At 40.0% G+C, this 20,994-nt stretch overlaps 1 long non-coding RNA gene across 1 annotated transcript in view; it reads left to right on the top strand.

Moving 5' to 3' along the window:
• Nucleotides 1-9,986, top strand: part of LOC108799689 — a 13,918-nt gene extending 3,932 nt beyond the window's left edge. Inside the window, exons 2-3 of the long non-coding RNA XR_001942041.1 lie at nt 9,424-9,429; nt 9,976-9,986. This is a non-coding gene — a long non-coding RNA (uncharacterized LOC108799689). The remainder of the gene's footprint in view (nt 1-9,423; nt 9,430-9,975) is intronic.
• Nucleotides 9,987-20,994: the final 11,008 nt, after the last annotated feature.

Raw genomic sequence — 20,994 nt, forward strand, 5'->3', positions numbered from 1 at the left:
ATATATAAAAATAGGGGTCCAGTGCCCATATAATCAGCAACAATGTGCAGTCACACAAAAGGTTAGCTCTTTAAAGCAAAACTCTGGGTCTAAATTTTCTTAACCCTTGCAGTGGGGCTACCCCCGCACTGCAAAGGTTAAGTGCTTGTTTGTGTCTAGGTTAAAAAACAAAAATTTATATTCACCGGATCCTTGCTCTTAGATTGGGCCCTGGAGCCCCTCTCTCCCTCCGCTGCTATGGTCTAAGGGTCCCGTGACTTATCTCATTCTATACACAGTGTATAGGACATGAGGACCCCAAGAGACATACTCTCACTGTAGTGGAGGAGGAGGAGACAGCCTGGAGGGAGTGATGTCATTACCGGCCATCTCCGAGGATCAGGTGAGTATAACTTTTTTTTTTTAACCTATACATAAATGAGCACTTAACCCTTGTAGTGCAGGGGTAACCCCACTGCGAGGGCTAAAAACATTTTTTTTACCCGAAGTTCTGCTTTAACGTAGGCTATAGATAAACAAGCTTAAAAAAAAAAAAATCAAGATTTTTTTTTATAAAACTCCAGTAACCTATCTCTCCTGTTCTAAACATCAGGCATGATTTGCTTATGCATTTTTGCCTGTTGTATGCGCAGTTGAAGTTGTATAGGCTTGTAACATGGTACAACAACTGGAATCATAAAAAATGGTGAATAAAAACCTTCTAAATGTTTAACTTCTTACCTTTATTACAAGATTCTACATTTTAATTGTTGTTACATACCTGATTGCAGGGACTACAGGTGAAGAACTGGTGAAGTTTCGATTGGTTGGGAGTGACATGCTGATGTACTGTAAAACACTCACCAAACCTACCAATCTGCAGTGGAAGTGGATCTCTTCTGACTTACAAAGAACAGCAACAATCAGATTAGAAAGTAACAAGATAATAAGTGAGCAGAACTTTCAAGGTCGCTTGGAATTTTCTACTGACTCAGCATTAAAACTTTTACCTGTGACATTTACAGATGCTGGAAAATATGAATGTCATTTTTCTGACCATATTGGGAAGACTATACATCTCATTACCATCAAAGGTGATTTTAATTAATGGGTGCACAACAAACTTTAGTGATAGTTTAAAAAATGAAAACAGGAAAAAAGTGTTATCAATGGCAACCAATTAGATCCAGATGTAATTTGCACGTAATAAAATGTCATTTGATTGGTTTCCATGACAACGCAAATACATAATTTTTCCATTTGTTCCAAATATGCATCATTAGGCTCAATTCAAAAAGCTTTAACACAAGGTTAAATCTTTATTTTAGCCAGGTGACTGTAATTTTCAAATCTCATTGGACTCAACTGACAATAACTACATTTTTTAAAATAAGAATCCTTATGCAGATCTGATGGCATTGGGAATTGAGCCTGTTGTCTATTATTATTGTGCTATTATTCCTAAGTCTGCCACATAAACGTGCCTCACTTTTGTGTTCTGATCCTGCTCAGCCATTACCTTTTTGGAGGCCTGTGTCTGAAACACCAACACTTTGCTGCTCCCTGGCCACTGCAAGTATTCCACACTTTCAGTGTTTAGAATATCTGCTTCCCTGTTGCATTCTCCCTTTGGCTCATAAGTAGCTACAGAAAATACAGACAGGTGGAAAGAACCACAGCTCGTGGTGGGGAAAACAGATATTTGATCCACCTGGAAGTGTGTAAAACTTGCAGTGTCCAAGTAGCCAAAAAAGGTTTTAAGACACGGGCCACTGGAAACATAAGTATAGTCAGTGTTCTTTGGAAGGTATTCTTTGTATACAAGTGATTCTGTGATAAAGAATCTATCACTCTATCAATTTAGGGCAAAGTGACAGGTTATCTTGTGAGGGCACCCTTCCTGTCACCTTTCTACTGATTTTTTTTTTTTTTTTTATCGAAGCCCGGGGACGTGCATCTAAACAAACTTCCCCCTGTGAACAAAAAAAGTGAACCGTGAAATCACAGCACACAAAAACGTGCACAAGGGTGCAAGGTCCTTCCAAAGAAGGGACCTACTTCCCGACCCCCCGGGGCGCAAGGCTCCTGACAGGGGTTGAGATACTTTGGACCACCAACCCGAAGGCCGATGATCCATTTCCTTTGGGGACCTGCCGAAATAGGTCCCCAAAATAATCATCTAATACATGCAGATTTGATTTTATCCACAGACAGCAGCTTAGGGCCCGGCCACAACCTCCTCGCCACGTATTCCTGGGGGATCTGACAGATGTTAGAATCAGTGGATGCAGGCATGGAAGTAAAGTATCAGTAGAAAGGTGAGCAGATAGTTCAGCAAACAATAGTTCTGTAACTCAGACACCATTGAAGCCAAACCTTCAGCATGACAGCCAGGGAACTAGCATTATCAAATGGAAAGTACAGCAAAGGCAGCCTTCATTTGTCTCTCATGACAGATCCCCTTTAATGTTCCATTCATGTGCTTTCTAGACATGCAATGTTTTTAAAGGACTCCATTTCATTTTATATGATTTGATTTGAATAGCAAAATCCTGGACAACACACCCAAAATGCAATATGCCTGCACTTTGCCAACACACTGCAACACAACGCATGGGGGACAAAGTTCTATTAAAAGCAAATTAATTTTCTCAGGTCTTTGCCTTTCACCTACACAGAAAATGCATTACCAGTGTCACGTACCTTTCGGACCTTGAAGTGACAAGGGAGGCCTCTCTTGCAACTGAGGTCCCAAGACCCCTGTGCAATGGAACAGAGAACTCAGGGCACAGAGGGCACAAGTGCCTGAAGACTGGTGACAGAAGAGCAGTCTCGGATGACAACTGTAGAGCAGCAGACAATGCAGGGGATACACGTCTGGAATGCAGATCAGGCGGTAGTGAGATCAGGAGCAAGCCAAGTCTTAATTAAGCGGGCAATTCAGTACCAGGCAGAAGACACAATCGTAGTTGAAGAGCAGGCCAAGGTCAATACCATGAGGACAGCACGGTACAAGAACAGCAGGCAGAAGAAGTGTCAGGAACAATCCGGGGTCAGGGGTACAGGAGAACAGCCGAAGGGTCAGGACTAACCGGGTCAACAATAGGAGTACAGGAACAGAATGCTGGCTCATGATAGCAGAAAGCTGACGATCATCCAGCACCGAGCATCAGGGAAACACGGTTTAAATAGACCTTCCGGTGGCAGAATCTGTAGCACGTGTGCACACACGTGAGCGCACGTGCGCAGAGACGCATGCCCAGGCCTGACTCCATGAATCAAAATGTGAGCATGCATAGAGGCTTGTGCAATGCTACCGACAGAAGCTCTTTGATGGGCTTCTTGACAACAAGGCTTATGGTGTAAGAAAAACACCAATAAACTCTATTCAATGAAGTTCCCATTTAAATAGTCTCTCTGCATTTATATTTTATATGTAATATATATTTCTTTGTTTTTCCAGTGACTGCTTATCCCTCAACAGAAGTTTTCCATGGACACCCTGTGTCACTTACTTGTTCACTGTCCCATCCATTGCCTAAGAATGACATTGTGCTTGTCTGGGCTAAGACAACTAAAATGGGTTCAGTTCGTATAAAGACTCATAGCTTGAAAAATGAAGAAACATATAGCAGCGTGTTGGCTGAAGGTGACAGTATGGACAATATAAACTGGACATGTGTCATTTTTCATGAAGGGACTTTAGTTGCTTTCATACCAGTTGAGCTGCAGTATAAATACCGTGCGTATGAACCTACTACAAACATATATGAAATATCAACACAAAATCCAACCACAGATGAAGGTACGTTTAATTTGCATAACCCATATTTAGGGATGTTGAGATACCAAGTACCGTACAAGTACAGATACTTTTCCAGCTACGAGGCGAGAGAAAAACTCAAAAGTTGGGAGGCAGCTGTCATTTTTAAGGAACATTGGCTACTGAGCTCCTAAGATTTGCGCATCCCTGTTTTAATATATGATTTGTTTCTATCTATCTATCTATCTATCTATCTATCTATCTATCTATCTATCTATCTATCTATCTATCTATCTATAAAAGGGATGCACCAGTACAATTTTTTTTCCAGACCAAGTACAAGTACTGATACTTGTCCAAGTACTGAGATACAAGTACTGATACATTTTTGTTTAGTGTCTTGTGACCGTTTTTCTAAAACAATACAGACTAATGATTTCAGGACAGTGGTGGAGCGCAAGAACTAGGTCCCAGCTGCTGAGACCCTGGTAGTTCTCGTGAAAATGCCAAGTATTCGCACTGGTATCTGAACATCCCTATGCTCCTGATTGTTATATAATAATTAATAAGAGTCTGCATGTATCTTTACAGAACCCCTCTAGAGCCAAAAATATTATCTTTCAAAGGCCCAGAATTTAGGACACCACTAGTGCTGGAGGAGTAATGTTATGGCATGTGCAGCTACAGCCTGCTCAGTACCTTTATAATACCAATAGGTTTTCTGTAAGGGATCATTATCACATAAAATATTGTATCCTGGTAGCTGTATGTGGTAATACATGTAATAGTAGTCAGTATATTAATTCTCTTTTCTATTTCACATCTTTAATATTTTGCTCCACGTGTAGATCCAGAACAATCTATCTAGCAAAATCACAGTGACATGGTTTGAGAAGAATTTCTCCATTGCCAAGACTTACAATGGTCTTTTTTTTATATGCTTCTGGGCGTGTTTTTTTGTGTGTGTGCGCCCAGACAGTGATAATGCGTTCGATCAAGACGATTTGTAGATACAGATAATAACAGACAAATATCAAGTATCAAATTCCATCTATAAATTATTACTTAAGCCTTTAAAAATAGGTATTGTGTGGTTTCCCTCTGCCGCCTCCATAATCTCAACCCCTGTAACTGTCTTTTCTGCTGAACTACATGTAAATGTGGTAAAAATAAAAGCTGGAGAAATGAAAAAAAAAAATTCAATTTTTTGGGGGGGAAAAAATGAATGCATACTTGTTCATGAAAGAAAACATTTTTTTACCCTTTTTTGCATTGGAACCAGCGAACCATTGTAACCATGACCAGTAGATCGCGAGTGCAATGCTCTGGTTCCTGCAGACTTTTCCTCCTGTCCATGTACGAACATGCAGCAGCATGGCTGGAAGGAAGTGTCAATGGACTGTTATGTCACCGCTCTTGTTTTCAATTTAAACAACAAGTCCCTCTGCCATGAAGGGCAAACGGAACATGTAGTTTCTCCATTCACAGATCCTTTGACAGCCATGATTCGGCTTTGTGGGTGAAGCCAAACACAGCCATGCCAACTTCAAAGAGCAAAATCCTAATATGGGTGTAACATGAAAGATGGCTAGAAGGGTGCACTTTGCCTATAACATGCTTTGCTTTTCACAATAGGCTCTTGATGGGCTAGAGCAGGGGTAGGCACTCCAGGTTTGGTAAAACTATAAATCCCACCAAGCCTCTGCCTCCGGGAGACATGCCTGAGTCTTGCAATGCCTCATTGGACTTTTAGTTCCACAAAAGGTGGCCTACCCCTGAGCTACAGTATACAGGCTTTTCAGTTTGGGTTCAGTTTATGCTTTGTGTGACACTTTGCCTGACAAAGGGACCCTGTGAGGTTCCAAAATGTAATTTTTTTCATTTCAAGCTGAAGAAATACCAATAAAGACGATATTCTGAAGCTGAATGGTGTGAGAACACCATCTTCTATGCATGGCAAATACATATCAACTTAATTTTAATGAAACACATAAATGCATGCAAATGCACTGTAAATACATCCCAAATGCCTGTGTACACTATAACTTATGGTGTCTCTACTCATGCTCCTTGAATTCAGTTCACTTATATTTAATATAATGCAATGTACAATTTGCAGAACCTCTTTGGAATTCTTAATACTTAAGGACTCCTTTTAGAGGATATGTTATGTCTTAATCTCCCTCAAAAACTTAAACTAACATTTAACCTTCCTGCCTAAATCTTGACCCTAACACTAATCTAATATAACCCTAACACTGCCCTAATCCCTTCTGCGGCATACTTACTTTATACCGCAGAAAAATAGAAAGTAACAGCAGCAATATCCTGGTGCTAAAAACTAGTGAACCCTGAACCTGTGTCAATCATGGTCATAGAAAGCTGAATCGCCTTCTCTCTAGGCTCCAATTGCAACATGGTGCTGATGTAAATGATATGGACTGAAATGCCTGGGACTGTGGGCTTCGAATGTCATCTTGACAAGTGCAGCGCTCGCTCCCTCAGATCCCGCAACTCTATCCCCAAACCATAACCAAAGTAAATCAGTTATAAACACATGTTATACATTTTCGACTGGGTTGGCACTTTAATGTGTATCGGCAATAGCTTTATGACAAACAAAACTGATCTATTGAACATCGTATAAGCATACCCCAACATTATTCCCTTTGCAGACCTGAGTTGCGCATCTTACACTTCTGAAAGAGCTGACAAATATGTATTTCTTAACAGGAGCCAATTCAGCCGCTAAAATAAGGTTCAGAGGCTTACTTGGGCTTGCTGCCACCAAATTTAAGTATGTAGTACCAATCTTTGAATTTGAGTAAACGGCCAACGTATAATTGTGCCAATTCTGAATTAGCAATAAAATAACACTGCTCCTTCAGCCACCTGACACCTCAGCCTACAAAGAGATAACACCAACTGTGACAGAATATGCAAGAGCATAACAAAAAAAGCAATTCACAAAAAAAAAAAAACATCCTCACACATCCCCTTCAACAAAGATTTAGATAATGTAAATGACCAGGAACAGAGATAAAGTGAAGACAACCAGCTTCCCCAAAGACATTTCCCCAGGATTTTTTAAGGGTGTTTTCTTATTTTTGGTCTCCCCCTCCCATTGCCTTCCCTTCACCCTTCATCGATTGGAATCATATTCCAAAGGAACCCAGGCTCTGGTCATGATGCCTGCTGTGTCCAGGACACAGGGTATTGCTTTTAGGGCTTGTTCACACCAAATGCAGACCATATCTGCATGAGTTTCTGCACACACAGTGCAGTGTGTTATATTGCATTTTTTGCTACGTTTTTAATGCGTTCTGGGCCGTTTTTGGTTTAAAAAAATCTATTTTTAGTTTAAAATGGTTTTTTAGTGCGTTCCAGTGCGTTTGCATGCATTTTTGATGCTTTTGCATGCGTTCCAGAGCAGGTAAAATAGGGCTTGCTGCAGTTTTTTTTCAGCTACCTTTCTTCAGAACACCATTTCTAATACAGAAAAGAATCTCTACTGACTGTAGTTACTGTATATGCATGATGAAATTTGTATTTATATTCTACTTCACTACCACAATTTAGAAAGCAAGTAATGCCATCTCTTCTTTGTGTTACAGAGGAAAGAGATGAGCCACTTGAACACAGCCACTTGAACATTGTATATTTTGTTAGAAATATCTGCTTACCACTGGCTTTTGCTGCAAGTGTTCTAATTGTATGTAGAACAGTTAAACAAAAAAGTAAGTTTTAATTGCTTAATATAAGTGATGTGTGTGAAGGTTCTTATTTACAGGTTATATCTATTATACCCAGCAGCAGTTCGTTTCTTTCAACTAGATTTCTGTTCTACAACAGTTGAATGTGAATAATACTGTGAGCTATAAATGATGTGAGCCTATAAATGATGCATATTCAGTTTTCTAGAAAATATTAAAAGCAACCACATTGAAAAGTGATTTCCCCACTGCGTTTTATTTACATGAGTCCGACAGTGACATTAGTTGTTAAGCTCCCTGATGCAGGAAACAGTGATGGGAGTACAGTACAGCTTTCCTGTTGTTAATCAGGATGGTGCTGTGAAAAATAAAGATAAATTCAAGTTTTTAAACAAAGGGGTCCATGGGTGGGTGTTTATACCAACAGCTGAAAAGCTAGGTTATTGCCACTAAGTGCTCCAGGTCTGGCCTTCCTATAAGTAAAATATTATTTGATAGAGAGGTGGCGTATATGGAAATGAATTAAGGAAATAAGCTTTTACCATTTACGGCATTCATGTAGAAATAATGTATGTATTTGTAGGTGAATAAATGGCATTATTTATTTCAGTGGCTAACTTGGCACAAGCAATGCATGTCATTTGGACCTACCAGGGGTATTAGAATGGTATGATGTAGGCAGTCAAGTTTAATGTAAAAACCAACTATATACATTTTTGAATACAGCAGGAAGGGTTAAAATCTTGACCACGTCATAAATGCTGTGTTTCCTTTTAGAATACTGACAGTGATCACCCAGGTGGTAGGTAAAGGGAAATATTCCCACTAGGGACACAGGCAGAAATGATAAACAACCAAAAATTCTAACCTTCCCCGCTCCGTTCCATAGTTAAGGATATTTCCCTTCTCTTTCTGTTTTGATAATGCCAAATTGACAGGAAGTGAGGGGAAATCTCCCAAACTGAGACACAAACAGCAATAATAAGTTGACAGTGGTTTTTCCTTTCCTGCACTTTCCAAAGCTAAAAATAACTATTTTGACAGTGCTTGGGTTTCAAAGGAAGACTTTATTGGTTTTTGGTCAATGTTATTTTTTTTATGTTTCCAAGCTCTGTAAAATGATATTTTTGTTGTTAAACATAAACTAATAAAAATATAAAATAACTAAAACATATAAACTCTCTCTACATCCACTTTAAACATTTTAAGAATATTTTAATATTAGCAGAAGTTTGTTTAATAAATATTCTGTCATTGTTTTACAGACACAGATGTTGCTGGTGCCTAACTTTAATTGCTAAAGGTAGAACAAAAGACACAGAACTGTAGTTACATCATTACAGAAAATGGGGATCAACAATCTAAACGACTCTGTTATGATAGCCAGATGGCTCTACACTGTATTTGATTGCAACTACTTAAAACGGCACCACTTTATGTTATAGACCGGTATATATGTGCGTATCTGGAAAATTGAAGTTTGACATTTTTTACTGTAGATTAAAATGAAACTCATTCAAAACAGGATTAATATTTTGTGTGAGAGAGACAGATTTTACTCTTGCTCCAGCTGTTGGTCAAGTTTTGGATAAGAAGATTATCCAATTCAAAAATATTTCTAAGCCAATCTGAGAGTCTCTTATGCAGCTTGTGCTATTTTAGAGTGCAGGCAAAGACAATGTGCATTGTGTAATAGGCTTTATAAATCTGTCTTGTTACTGTAAATGCAATGGCATACCTCTTTAGATCACAGTCTCTCTGAACAGTATGGCCATTTGCTTACTTGGCAGAATCCACAGACAACTTAGCTTAATCAGACACAAAATTTTAATCCAATAAAGTTTTACTGCAGAAAAGTGCAGACAATGTTTTTATAGTCTTTTGAAGTGTAAGGAAACAATGACGACAAATTTCCAAAGTCCTGTCTCTGCAATGAAAGTGAAACTAATCTAAAGAAGCATGATAGAGATGGGAGTGTCTAGCTAGGGACTGAACTAAGTAGAGACAAATCAGGAAGGGGGAACAGGGAAACACACAAAAGACACAACAGCATTTCCCCACCTGGTGTCATTAGATAACACGATATTATTAACATAAAGATATACATTGCGTAAAAAAATAAAGCAAATACGATGTGAGACACAACAAGTTCTCTAACTTTCCTTCCTGATCCTCAGAGAAAGAAAATACTCCACGGGTTAACAATCTACAGTGTAACCACTTTAAAATATAAATATCTGTTTATATTTTGTGCATTTATAAACACATCTCCAGGTATACTGTAAACATCCACGGTGTGGTCCCTATAGAAGTACTAGAGATCTAAACTGAATAATAGAAAAATAGGTACCACTTTCTTTTCTCTCTTATGATGCAATCAGAGGGTCAGGGAAGCTGTAGGTCCAAAGAAATACCCCATGTTTGTTTCAATGTAAGAGCCTCTTACTAATCAGCCATCAATGTATCTCTCATACTGTGCTAGATCCGGCTGCAGAAGGGAGTGCTGGGGTCAGAAAAAAGGGAAGCAGTTGAAGTTTCAAGATTAGTAATGACTTAACCTTTGAGAAACTTGACTTTCTTCACAATGATTACTTTTTTCAGCATGCAGACAATGGACCAACTTAAATTGTGCACCAACTTGTAAGGTATTAAAGTGGAAATAAAGTTAGAAAAACAAAAAGAAAGAGCCCCTATGAGCTGTTAGTAATAATGTACTAGTATGCGCAGCCTATTAGCACATAATCGCGGACCTACTTGCCAAAACAATCCCCTCCAGTGCGGCAATGTCAATGTTCTCCTCCCTAGCTGGTGATTTGATCTTCATCCTGGTTTTCTTCCAGGATCGGGTGATTGACTGGCCAGGGCCAGATGAGTTACTTTGTCTCAACAGGAATCCTGCCAAACCTATGCAGTGAGCTGGTTGGCTTTGCAATAGTGACAACGTGGAGCAGGCCTGCACAATGTGTATAAGTGGCTGCTAACAGGGCAGTCATGCAGAATGCAGAATTTCAACTGGGAGACAGAGAGATGTCACCCTGTAACATCCTATATTTTAAAAAGATTACAATCACCTATTAAAACTACATTATTATATTAAAACTTTTAATTATTTATTTTGATTAGGTTTAGATATACTTTCATTTGAAATCCTCTAATCTATAAAGGAGTACTGCCAATCCCATCAAATAAACTCTAGATCTGTTTTGATGCTTGTATAGTTTATATTGTACAATACACTAATATTTATTTTCATTGTGGGCATTTATTATACCCTTTACTGCATATTCACACCAATCCCTGCTCTGAAGTTGCTTACACAATCACTAGGTCCCCCATCTCATATGTATACATATACAGGCCGATTTATATAGAAGCCAATTACCTACAAACATGCATTTGGAGTGTGGGAGCACAGAGAGAACATGCAACTCCATATAGGGTCCTGGCCAGTATTTGAACCAGGGACCCCAGCACTGCGAGGCAGAAGTGGTAACCACTATGCCACTGTAGAATGGCAGCATAGGAGAAAGACATAATTCTGAAGGTTTAGATATGTATATGGTAAAGTGACAAAGTGTAGCATGATGGCATTTTTATTACCAAACCGTGTTACTCTTATTTTAAGTGCTTTACTTTCAATGAACATGCTGGATTGATTTTTTTTTAAAGTATATTTTGTGCAAATTCCTTTTTTTGTTAGGGAATAGTATGTTGCCAAACTACCAGTATAGTATTTTTTTTAAAATCAGATAGTTTTTTATTGAGTTTTTTTCAAAAAAACAGTACCCCAGTATAGTATTTAATGTAATTATGATCATTAATGTCTATATATAATGTTTATCTTCTTGATGCGTGTATTCATATTGCAGAAATTATAGTAATATTTTATTTTTCTCATGCTCGTTTTCAACAACTAATAATCATAAGTGCTATAACTTATTTCTTGTAAAGTCTTTAAACCAATTAAAGTCTTTGTAAAAAGAAAATGTGTGCGCAACTGTTTTTAATTTAGCCCAATTTGTGATATTTGCCTGCTTTACTAAAGTATAAAGTGAGGTGGAGTGCAGTGATATGCATGAAGCCAACACAAACATCCAATCATATGCAGGGGTAGTTTCCAAAATTTGTATCCGAATTGGCTGTTTGGATGTAAGCCACATAGATTTACATTACTGCACTTCACATCACTTCACACTTTAGTACTTCACATTTCAGTAAATCAGGCTTAAAGCGACACTAAACAGATAGCAAAAAAACAAAAACCAAAAGTCATTGTTGTGGTCAAATAGAGAATGGATAAAATCTCTTGCCACTTTTTTTTCCCATCTGATTTTCATTGGGGAGATGTCCCATAACTTCCCGTCACTTAGGCGGAACGAGAAGCAAGAGAGAATCTCACCTAAGATAGGCAAACCCTAATTAGGCAGTTGTCACCGAAACAACTTTCCCCGTTTGAGTTGAATTTCGGATTTCCCCTGGTATTGATGATAGTGGTCACCAGGATAAATGGAGATAGTTAATCTCCTCAGTGGGGGCACAGTAATGAAAATCTCTCTTCCCCATCCCTTCACCCCCCCCCCCCAAAAAAAAAATAATCGGCTTTAAACAGCTACATGTAATAACTTAACCACCTTGTGTCCTGTATTGTAATTCAATGGCCGGATGGCACCCCTACTGCGGTGGGTGGATGTACCTAAACATCCTTTCCCCATCTGTGTGCTCACTGGAGCGACTCTGTACCATGTGATCATTGTGATGACCAATTAGACCGATCAACCAATGTAAACAAGGTAAAAAACTGTTAACATTGGTGATCCCTCCCCTTCCTCTTACAGGGGAGAATGGAGGACTTAATAAATGAAACCTTTTAAATTGATCAGCTGCAGGGATTAAAGCTGTGAAGGTTGAGGGGGGTTTTAAATGCCCACTGAGCAACAATGTGTTGTGTATTGTTTTTGGGGGGGGATTTAAAATGCCAGAAACCACCAATTATAGGCGAGTTTAAAATGCCACTGACCAGCAATGGTTGTAGGATTTTCTTGAAGGGGTTTGAAATTCCACTAACCACTAATGTTATGGGATTGTTGTGGGAAAGGATGGGGGGAGTTTAAACTGCCACTAACCACCAATAAGGGGGACCACCAATGATTGTGGGTTGTATTTTTTTTTTTAAAGTGTCAATGACCACCAAAAACTGTGGGATTATTTTGAGGGGAGGTTAAAGTGTTTTGGCTTTATCCATGACATTTAGCCATTGCCCACAATGCAATTTCAATCTTTGAACCTTTCATCTATTCAAATTCTTTCAATATTAACAGAAGACTTGCAGTTCGCTTCAGTGGATGACTTTTAAAGTCTGAACGCACCCCAATTTATTTTTTAACCACCTGAACAGCAAGATTTTTCTTCATTTCTAAATTGTGGCAACAAATTATACTACCTTGGGGTGTCCAATTTCCAAAATGGAAAGCATTTTGGGGGTGTTCCTAGTGTAGAGAAAGTAAGGGAAACTTTTTCATTTCTGTTTTTTTATCCTTTATGTACTAAAAAAAATTAAACAAACAGCAGTTATTAAATACCACCAAAAGAAAGCTGTGCATATGTAAGAGAAAGGATATCAATTAATTTACGTTCAGTGTCGCATGATCAAGTAAACGTCAGTCAAACTATCACAGCACCAATAACTGAAATATGGCCTGGACAGGAAGGGGATATAATATGCAAATCCTGAAGTGGTTAAAGTGAAGCTTTCCTCAGAAATATTCTGGGGCTGCCACTGGCTGACCTTCTTCTGAAAATGCTAGTTACAGGCTGTTAGGCTGATCCACTGGCTTCACAGCTTTCTAAGTCACTCATTTGAAAAAGGTCAAGACTTCTTATCTGCATACTTGTTCTGGGTTAGGGAAAGTATTGAGGTCAGAAGGGCAGTATGATAGTATGATAGCCAAGTAAATGGCACTTGCAGAATGGGATGGCAGCAATGGCAAGCTCTTTATGCTTTTTCAGGCTAGGATTTCCTCAAACATATTAGGTAAAGTTTAACTCAGGTTTTAATTCTTTAAATTAGAGAGGAAGTAGCTTACCTATATGTATGTAGGTTTTAACACCTTTAGCTAAAACGTGACTTGATTGCTACTTTCCCAGAACTAAAGCAACAGTTTTTTTTACCACATACACACCCACCAGTATAAACTAGCAAACATGGCTAATGAGAAAATCTGCATTACAACTTTGTACTGTCCTTCTCTGCTCTGTGTGTTTATGAATTCAAAGCATTATTATTGTGGTAAGGATGGATGATGATGGTGATTATCACTATAATTATTATTAAAAGTACTTATAGTAGAAGAGGTAGTAGTACTACTAGTTGAAGTAAAAGTAGTTGTATTATTTGATATTTGTAAAGGCATTTTTTAGTTTTGGACAGAGTAGGGAAGTGGTCGTCTATTGCTCAAGTTTGTATTGTTCTTCGTCATTTTGTTTATTGCTATTTGTCCTTTTTGTCACAAACACAGAAAGTGAGGGGAATCCAACAATTTTAAAATGGAAAAGGAATAGAGTAAAAACCAGAATAATTCTATTCACTTTAGAGAAATGTTCTCTAATTTTTGGTTGCATCTCTGGGACAGTAAGTAAAGGAAGAATTTCCACAGTGGGACACACACAGAAAAAAATATGATAAGGGTTTTAATTAGGGATCCACCGGTCAGTGGCGGAACTATCGCCGGTGCAGGCGGTGCCGGGGCACCGGGCCTGAGGCTGTGGGGGGGGCCCAGTGGGTTCCGGTCCTGGGCACCCCCACAGCCTCAGCGCGGTCCGGTCCTGCAATATATGGCAGTGCACGGTCCCGGTGTTCGAACACCGGGGCCACGCACTGCAGACGGGCTTCACAGTTAGGGGGTGGGTCCTGTGACTCACCTCCCCTCCCGGCCGCGTCCATAGTAACAGGCGGCGGGAGGTGAGTCACAGGAGGCGTGTGTGTGTCACAAGCCCCGCCCCCTGCAGTGCACACATCGAAACTCCATGGCTGGGTAAGTCCGAGCGCCGCGCGGGGGGGGATTGGGGGAATAGTAGTTGTGTACTGGTATTTCATGCTTTTTCTTGTAATTAGACAAGTGGATTATAATGGGGATTATAACGGGGAATATTACATTGTAATGTTCCCTATTATAATCTATTTCTCTGATTAAATGATTACAGGTAGGCAGCCTGGCTTCCTGATGAATCAGGAAGCCGGGCAGCAGGTCATGACATGCTGCCTGGCTTCCTGATTGGTCAGAAAGCCAGGCTGCCAAGCAACAATTGAAGCCGGCTTTCTAGCTAATCGGGAAGCTAGTCAGCACATTATGACCCACTTCCCGGCTTCCTGATTAGCTAGGAAGCCGACTTCATGACTAATCAAGAACTTGGGTGGCGGGTCATGATGTGCCACCTGGCTTCCTAGCAACAAGTGAAGCCAGCTAGCCAATCAGGAAGCTGGGAGGCAGGTCATGATGTACAGCCTGGCTTCCTGATTCACTAGGAAGCCAGCTTCACTTATTGCTAGGCAGCCTGGCACATCAGCATAAGTATTCCGCTCTTTTGTGTATGTGCCGCTGTGGTGAGGGGAATGCCCCGACTCACAGCTGATTGGGTAGCTGGTCCATGGAATATCCTTGTTTAGAGGAGCTCATGTTCAGAGCATGTTTGGTCTGAACCTGAGCTTATCCCTACTGGTGACCTAAGAAACCCTGACTGTAATGCATTCTCAAACACTCCCACTGCAGGCTCCTCACTATTTCTCACATATGAAAAGTCTGATGTAAAAAAATATCAGCACTAAGGGTTCTTTCACACGAGTTGAGAATTTAATGAAAGAGCAACGCAGATTATAGTGCCTATAGTGTTAACAAGGCATTTGGCCCCATTCACACTAAGCGACACTTGCCTCGAGCGACGATTGGGCGACCTTCACCGCCAGGCGGCATTAAAAAAAAAAGGAAATTTGCGCCACATCCGTGGGAAAAAGGACGTGACATGCAATCTATGTTTTGATACACAACACAACGCCCATGTGCGAACTGCATTGGGCAGTTGCTATTGCATTATCCCACATGAACGTTCATAGGCAGCACAGTAGCTTTAAAAACGCTTCTCTAATGCCTGGTTTTAACACACATGTGAAAGAGGCCTTAAAGCCCAACTTCATGATTTTTAGGGTGGGCTTCATGCAATCCGAATGAAGACCAGTGCTGGATCTGAGAGTAGTGAGTCTGTGGGGTCACTAATAAAAAAGGAAGTGACTGCTGCAGCCATAGTCAGAGTTGTTTTTATTTTTATAATACCTGCAGGGCTAGTGATTTTTCTATATCTTGACAAAGGTGCAGTTGGGCTTTTAACAGACACCAATCATATTCATTATATATTGTAAAAAATAGCAGGTTTTAGAGATTTTAAAATAGAGTTCTCTTCCCCAGATGTAATTATATAGAAAAGAAAACACTGGTTCTGGACACCACAATTATAATAACTCCTGTCAGCTAATGCTAATTTTTATTTTGTACAAATTATCCTGTTTATACAGTGTGCAGAAAATAAAAGAGCACACCTCCTCCACCTTTTTCTGCAAATTGTACATACAGTATGTACGATATACCTGCTATGGAAGATTGAATGTGATTGGTGATACAGGAAAAAGAGAAAGTTGAAGCTACACATTACAGGATTAGGTAAGTACACTACCAGTGACTAGTGATAAGCTATGGGTTCTGGTCGACGATGAGTTCTACAAAAAAACAGATTTGTTCAGTTCGCCCACCAACTGAACCTTTGATTAGTTCACCCAAAAGTCAATCATTTAATGGCATTATTTCTACCGCCACTTAATGACAGCTTCCTATCTGTCAGCTTGTTTCACATTGAGTATCTCGGTGTATTGCATATACATCTGCATATCATTTTGATGATGCTTTCAGACACACACACAAATACAGCATTTAAATTTACAAACACGCGTTCAAGAGGGAGTTGGTCAGTCACATACTGTACATGGCATTGTTAATTTAAACAAATGTTGACACAAAGCTAGTTTCTCACAATGGGCAAATGGGTGTAGAGTGCCTTCTATTGTCTGACAATGGGACAGTACCTTCTATCGCGAGAAGCTAGCTTTCTCCCAATGAGATATATGGGTATTGTTTGTTTATAGATGCTGGGTATTGTTTTGGGTAAGCTTTGTGTCAATAACACACTCAATCTAGCCAACAATAGCCTGATCTTTTGGCATTTAACTGACTGTAGATGCCATTTGTGGTGCCGTGCTGTCATCTAGATTTTAAAAGAAGATATACCTACTAATGCATATAAATCTGATGCATTAGTTTAAGGGCAACATCCACAGGTGGGCTACTAACTTTTCTAAATAAAGCAGCCCAGGTGAATTGAGAGGACTTCACTGAGGAACTTGGGCCAGAGGACCACACTGGAACAGAGAACAACACTAAGCCATGCCAAAAAGTCATTTTCCTGAGAACGATTAATCGCCACAAAGTCCTGTTCAATAAGGAATTTGTAGACCAGAAACAACTGAAGCTAAGGGATTCTTAGGGGGTTATTCACAAGGCTAGCCGAAGGATCAGGCGTAGCTACGGCTGATCCTTCAGCTAGCTTCGGCCGCCGGAGCCCTTCGGTTCAGTCAAACCGAAGGGCTGCTGTACAGGCTATTCACTATAGCCCGTACAGCAGCCGAAGGTGGCAGAACGGCTCATCCGAGCCAAAGGCATATATGCTGCCACCCGTGACACCCGAAGCGGGGCGAACAGCCTGCCGAATGCCTCGCAAATGACGGCTGGGCAGAGCCAGCCGCGATCTCATGGCTGGCTCCACCCAGATGTAATCAGCATCTCTAAATGAACTGTCATTACACAATGACAACTGGGCAGATGTTATTCATTGACCGGGACCTGCTAGAAGACTCTAGCTGTCACTGCTAGCTCCGCCCAATTGGGTTTTTATTTATTTAAAAAAATATTTGTTTATTTTTTAAAATGTATTATTTATTTACATTTTAAACATTTTATTTCCAACTTTTTTTAATTGATTTCCAATTCTGCACGGTACCACCGAGGTATGTATTAGCAGCCTGTATGTTTATGTATTGTTTTACCTTTACCTAAGTAGCTTATGCATTTTTTGTATAATAAAATTAAGTGAAATACTACGGGGTCAGTATCCTTGGTTTTACTACAATAATCAGATAAGCAAATAGCTGTAAACGTTTGCAAAGTAAAACACTAAGGTAACATTATTGACCAAATATGATGATGTCTATATTTGGTCAATTATGTCACCCAGCATACCTGGCCAGTTTGTTTACATTCAGCAGATGTCCACGGAGCTGTCATTTGTGACAGGAGTGCAGCTGGAGCAGATTGTCATGGCACAGGGTGTCAGGGCATCACTCACTGAGGTTGACAATGGATCTACATCTCTGGACTACATGATTGACCTGGGGTGCAATGTTTATTTATTTATTTAAATAAAGGACTTTTTCATGGTGTCTGTTTATTTACTGTTTTACTTTTTTGTACTATGTACCCCATTAGCATAGGGGAAAGGCTGTATATCTGGAGCCTCCTTATCTTAAAGGGAGCTTCCAGATCCTGTGGGCCATCAATGTTTGGATAAGGCCCTTTTCACCATCAACACGGTGGTCCTGGCAAGGTACCCTCCCAATGTCTGGCATGTGGCCTGCTATTGTTCAGGAGGGGGTAAGATCCATGCTCGCTGCTCCTTCCTTTCCTGGATATCATGGCAGCATGCCCAGATAAGGGTCTGATATGGATTTTGGGGGTTGAACCTCATGCTGTTTATTTTTAATAGGGTCTGCCTTAGAAATCCATACCAGACCTATATCAAAGATAAAGGTCTGGTATGGATTTTAAGGGGGGACCACCATGCTATTTTTTAACCTTTTTTTGGGTGGGGTCTCTCTTGACCCTGGTCATGACCATATGTGGTAAATTATGTTACCCGATATCCCCTGACAAATTTGTTTACATACAAAAGATGGCAGGGAAGGAACTGTAATTTAGTTGCAATAGTTTTTTTTGGTACTTTTGCTGGAGTACATCCTAGAAGTGCACCACTTCATGTGGAGGTTTATTATGTCTCCCAAGCATGTTGTTTAAAGAAATTGTATAGTTTTAAATGTTGCCCTTTAAGCCACATTAAAATACCTGTTCCCCCACTGCCCAACTACCCCTGCCCTTTTCTCCAAAGCTTTCAAACTGACCTTAAAAAAGGCCAGAAAACAATTTTAAAAATATGACTCCAATAGATTTTATTGGGGTCTAGCTACTATGTTCGACATTTGCGGATTTCAGACTGGGTTCCAAATCCTCCTGCAAACCAAGGCCAATTTGCTCATTACTACCAGTGATCCTTTGAGATACTGTCTGGATTCCATCTGCAGTGGATTGCAGAGCACTCAGGTCATGATCAAGTGAACTTTCTCAATTTAGTACAGCTGCAATGTTTGGCAGATAGCATTATTAGCTCTTAAATACATTCTGAATGCCATTAATGCAGTTTGAACATCCTTACTCAGTCTTCTCATATGCAAATAAATACTCTTCCCCCCAATCTCTTTAACAAAATCCTTGCCCTGTCTTGACTTTGCTGTTACATTATCTGTCTAATTAACAGTGGAATAGTATTTTTTTTGCAATTATGATAAAACCTCAAATAAGAAAAAGCTGTAAATATGAAATATTTCATTTTTTGCTGTATAATTATGTTGCTTTCCTATTCTCATCAGCATGAGCTACTTACATTTGGAGAAAACCATCTGGCTTTAAGCTAATTAGGTAAAAATAGCAACAAGATAAATTAAAAGATTTTTCTTTCTGCATTCACATAAAAACACAGTCATTATAATCCGTTACCAATGAAAACCCTTTTAGCCATAGAAAAGTCAGCACATTGATTTTAGCACCAGGAGCCTGGCTGTGGGGTGGTCTGACTGAAACAACTACACCATTGCTTGTAAAGGGCATATTATACATTGAAGAGCACCTCCTGATGACTTGAATTGTTAAGTCAGTTCTCCAGTCCTGGAGGCCACAGCTTTGTAGGGGCAGCTCCCCAAGAGGTCCATTTTTCTCATCGGTTCTCCCATACACTTGTGCTTCCCTAGGCCCTAGGCTTTGCAGAACTACCATTTTACTTAACTCTTGAGGCTTCGGCACACGTGGTTCCAGGTTTAGACTACACGGCTCTTGCAGTTTTTGTGCAGGTCTTTCAGCATTGAAAGGAAGTGAGCATAAAATTGTGCATACGCTTCTCCATGGCTTCTGACCTACCATTATCTGTTTTTAAAAAAAATGCGTAGCTACTCATCTGGCGAAACTGCGTGTGCATTTGTTCTGTGTGAACTAGCTAGCATTTGCTCATTACTTTTAGGGATTTTTTGCATTGTGTATACAGCTGTTGCGCAAATAGGGGAAGATCAAATGTTATTAGGGTATCTGACAATAGAGGCCTCCTTCTTGCATCTCTACTGTTAGAGTACAGACTTATTCAAGTCTATACAGAGTTTCAGTGCAGGTGTAGGCAGCACCAAAGAAGATTGATGTACTAAAACTGTAAACATTGGTGAAAGCAACTGCCATCAGAGAGGTAAGTAAGCACCTAACCAAACAAACAACACTTCCCTTTACCCCTAAGCAGCCAAATGTACCTTATTTGATGTCAAACACTACCTGCATCCAGCACACTGCACCAAAAACAACTGTACTAGCAACTGTTCTAGGCAAAGCAATTTATACGACAACGTAAAAAATGTGCTGTGGGTGAACTGAAAATGCATCTGCAAACCAGTTACTTCAGCAGTTCAGAGAAAACATCTATACCTCACAGCTCAGCCTGTCTTTGAAAAAATGGACCAAAAGTGTCAAGTTAAAATGAGAAACACAGTAAGCAGAAAATGAGCTTTTTTTTGCTGCGATACACAACGCTCGGCTGTTTTAGCTGCGGGGCATCACAGCGGGAAACCGCGAGATCCGCCCGTCGCAATTGGGGTGGCATTGGAAAATAATGGCACCCACAGCGCCTCACGTAACAGGTCCAAGGGTTTGACTGGATTTGTAGTATGGAGCGGCTGGAAGTAGAGCAGAGAACTCAGAAGTCTTGGTGAATTCAATCCAGGAGGACCATGTCTTACAGTGCTGATCATTTGAACCCCTATCAGACAAGACCAGGTGCTCCATGCGCTCCACCTCTCCAATTATGGAGCCACACGGACAACGAGGGAGCACTATCCATCTTCCACAGCTCCGTTTAGTGGTTTTAGAGAGTTACACTATGGAAGGCAGTGTAAAAGTATGTCGAGACCCGTCTGTTCTATGTGTGTCCAGGGTTTTAGGTTTCTATGACGGCAACAATACATAATTTGAGCAAGGTGGCAAGCTGTGTAGTAGAGAGATGAATCAGGTATGCCAATTCCACAATGAGATTTAGAGAGGAGCATGAGAAAGAACTTTAACCGGGGAGGGTTGTATG

This window comes from Nanorana parkeri, unplaced genomic scaffold, assembly GCF_000935625.1.
Source record: "Nanorana parkeri isolate BGI_ZX_2015 unplaced genomic scaffold, ASM93562v1 scaffold1788, whole genome shotgun sequence".
Taxonomy (NCBI): Eukaryota; Metazoa; Chordata; class Amphibia; order Anura; family Dicroglossidae; genus Nanorana; species Nanorana parkeri.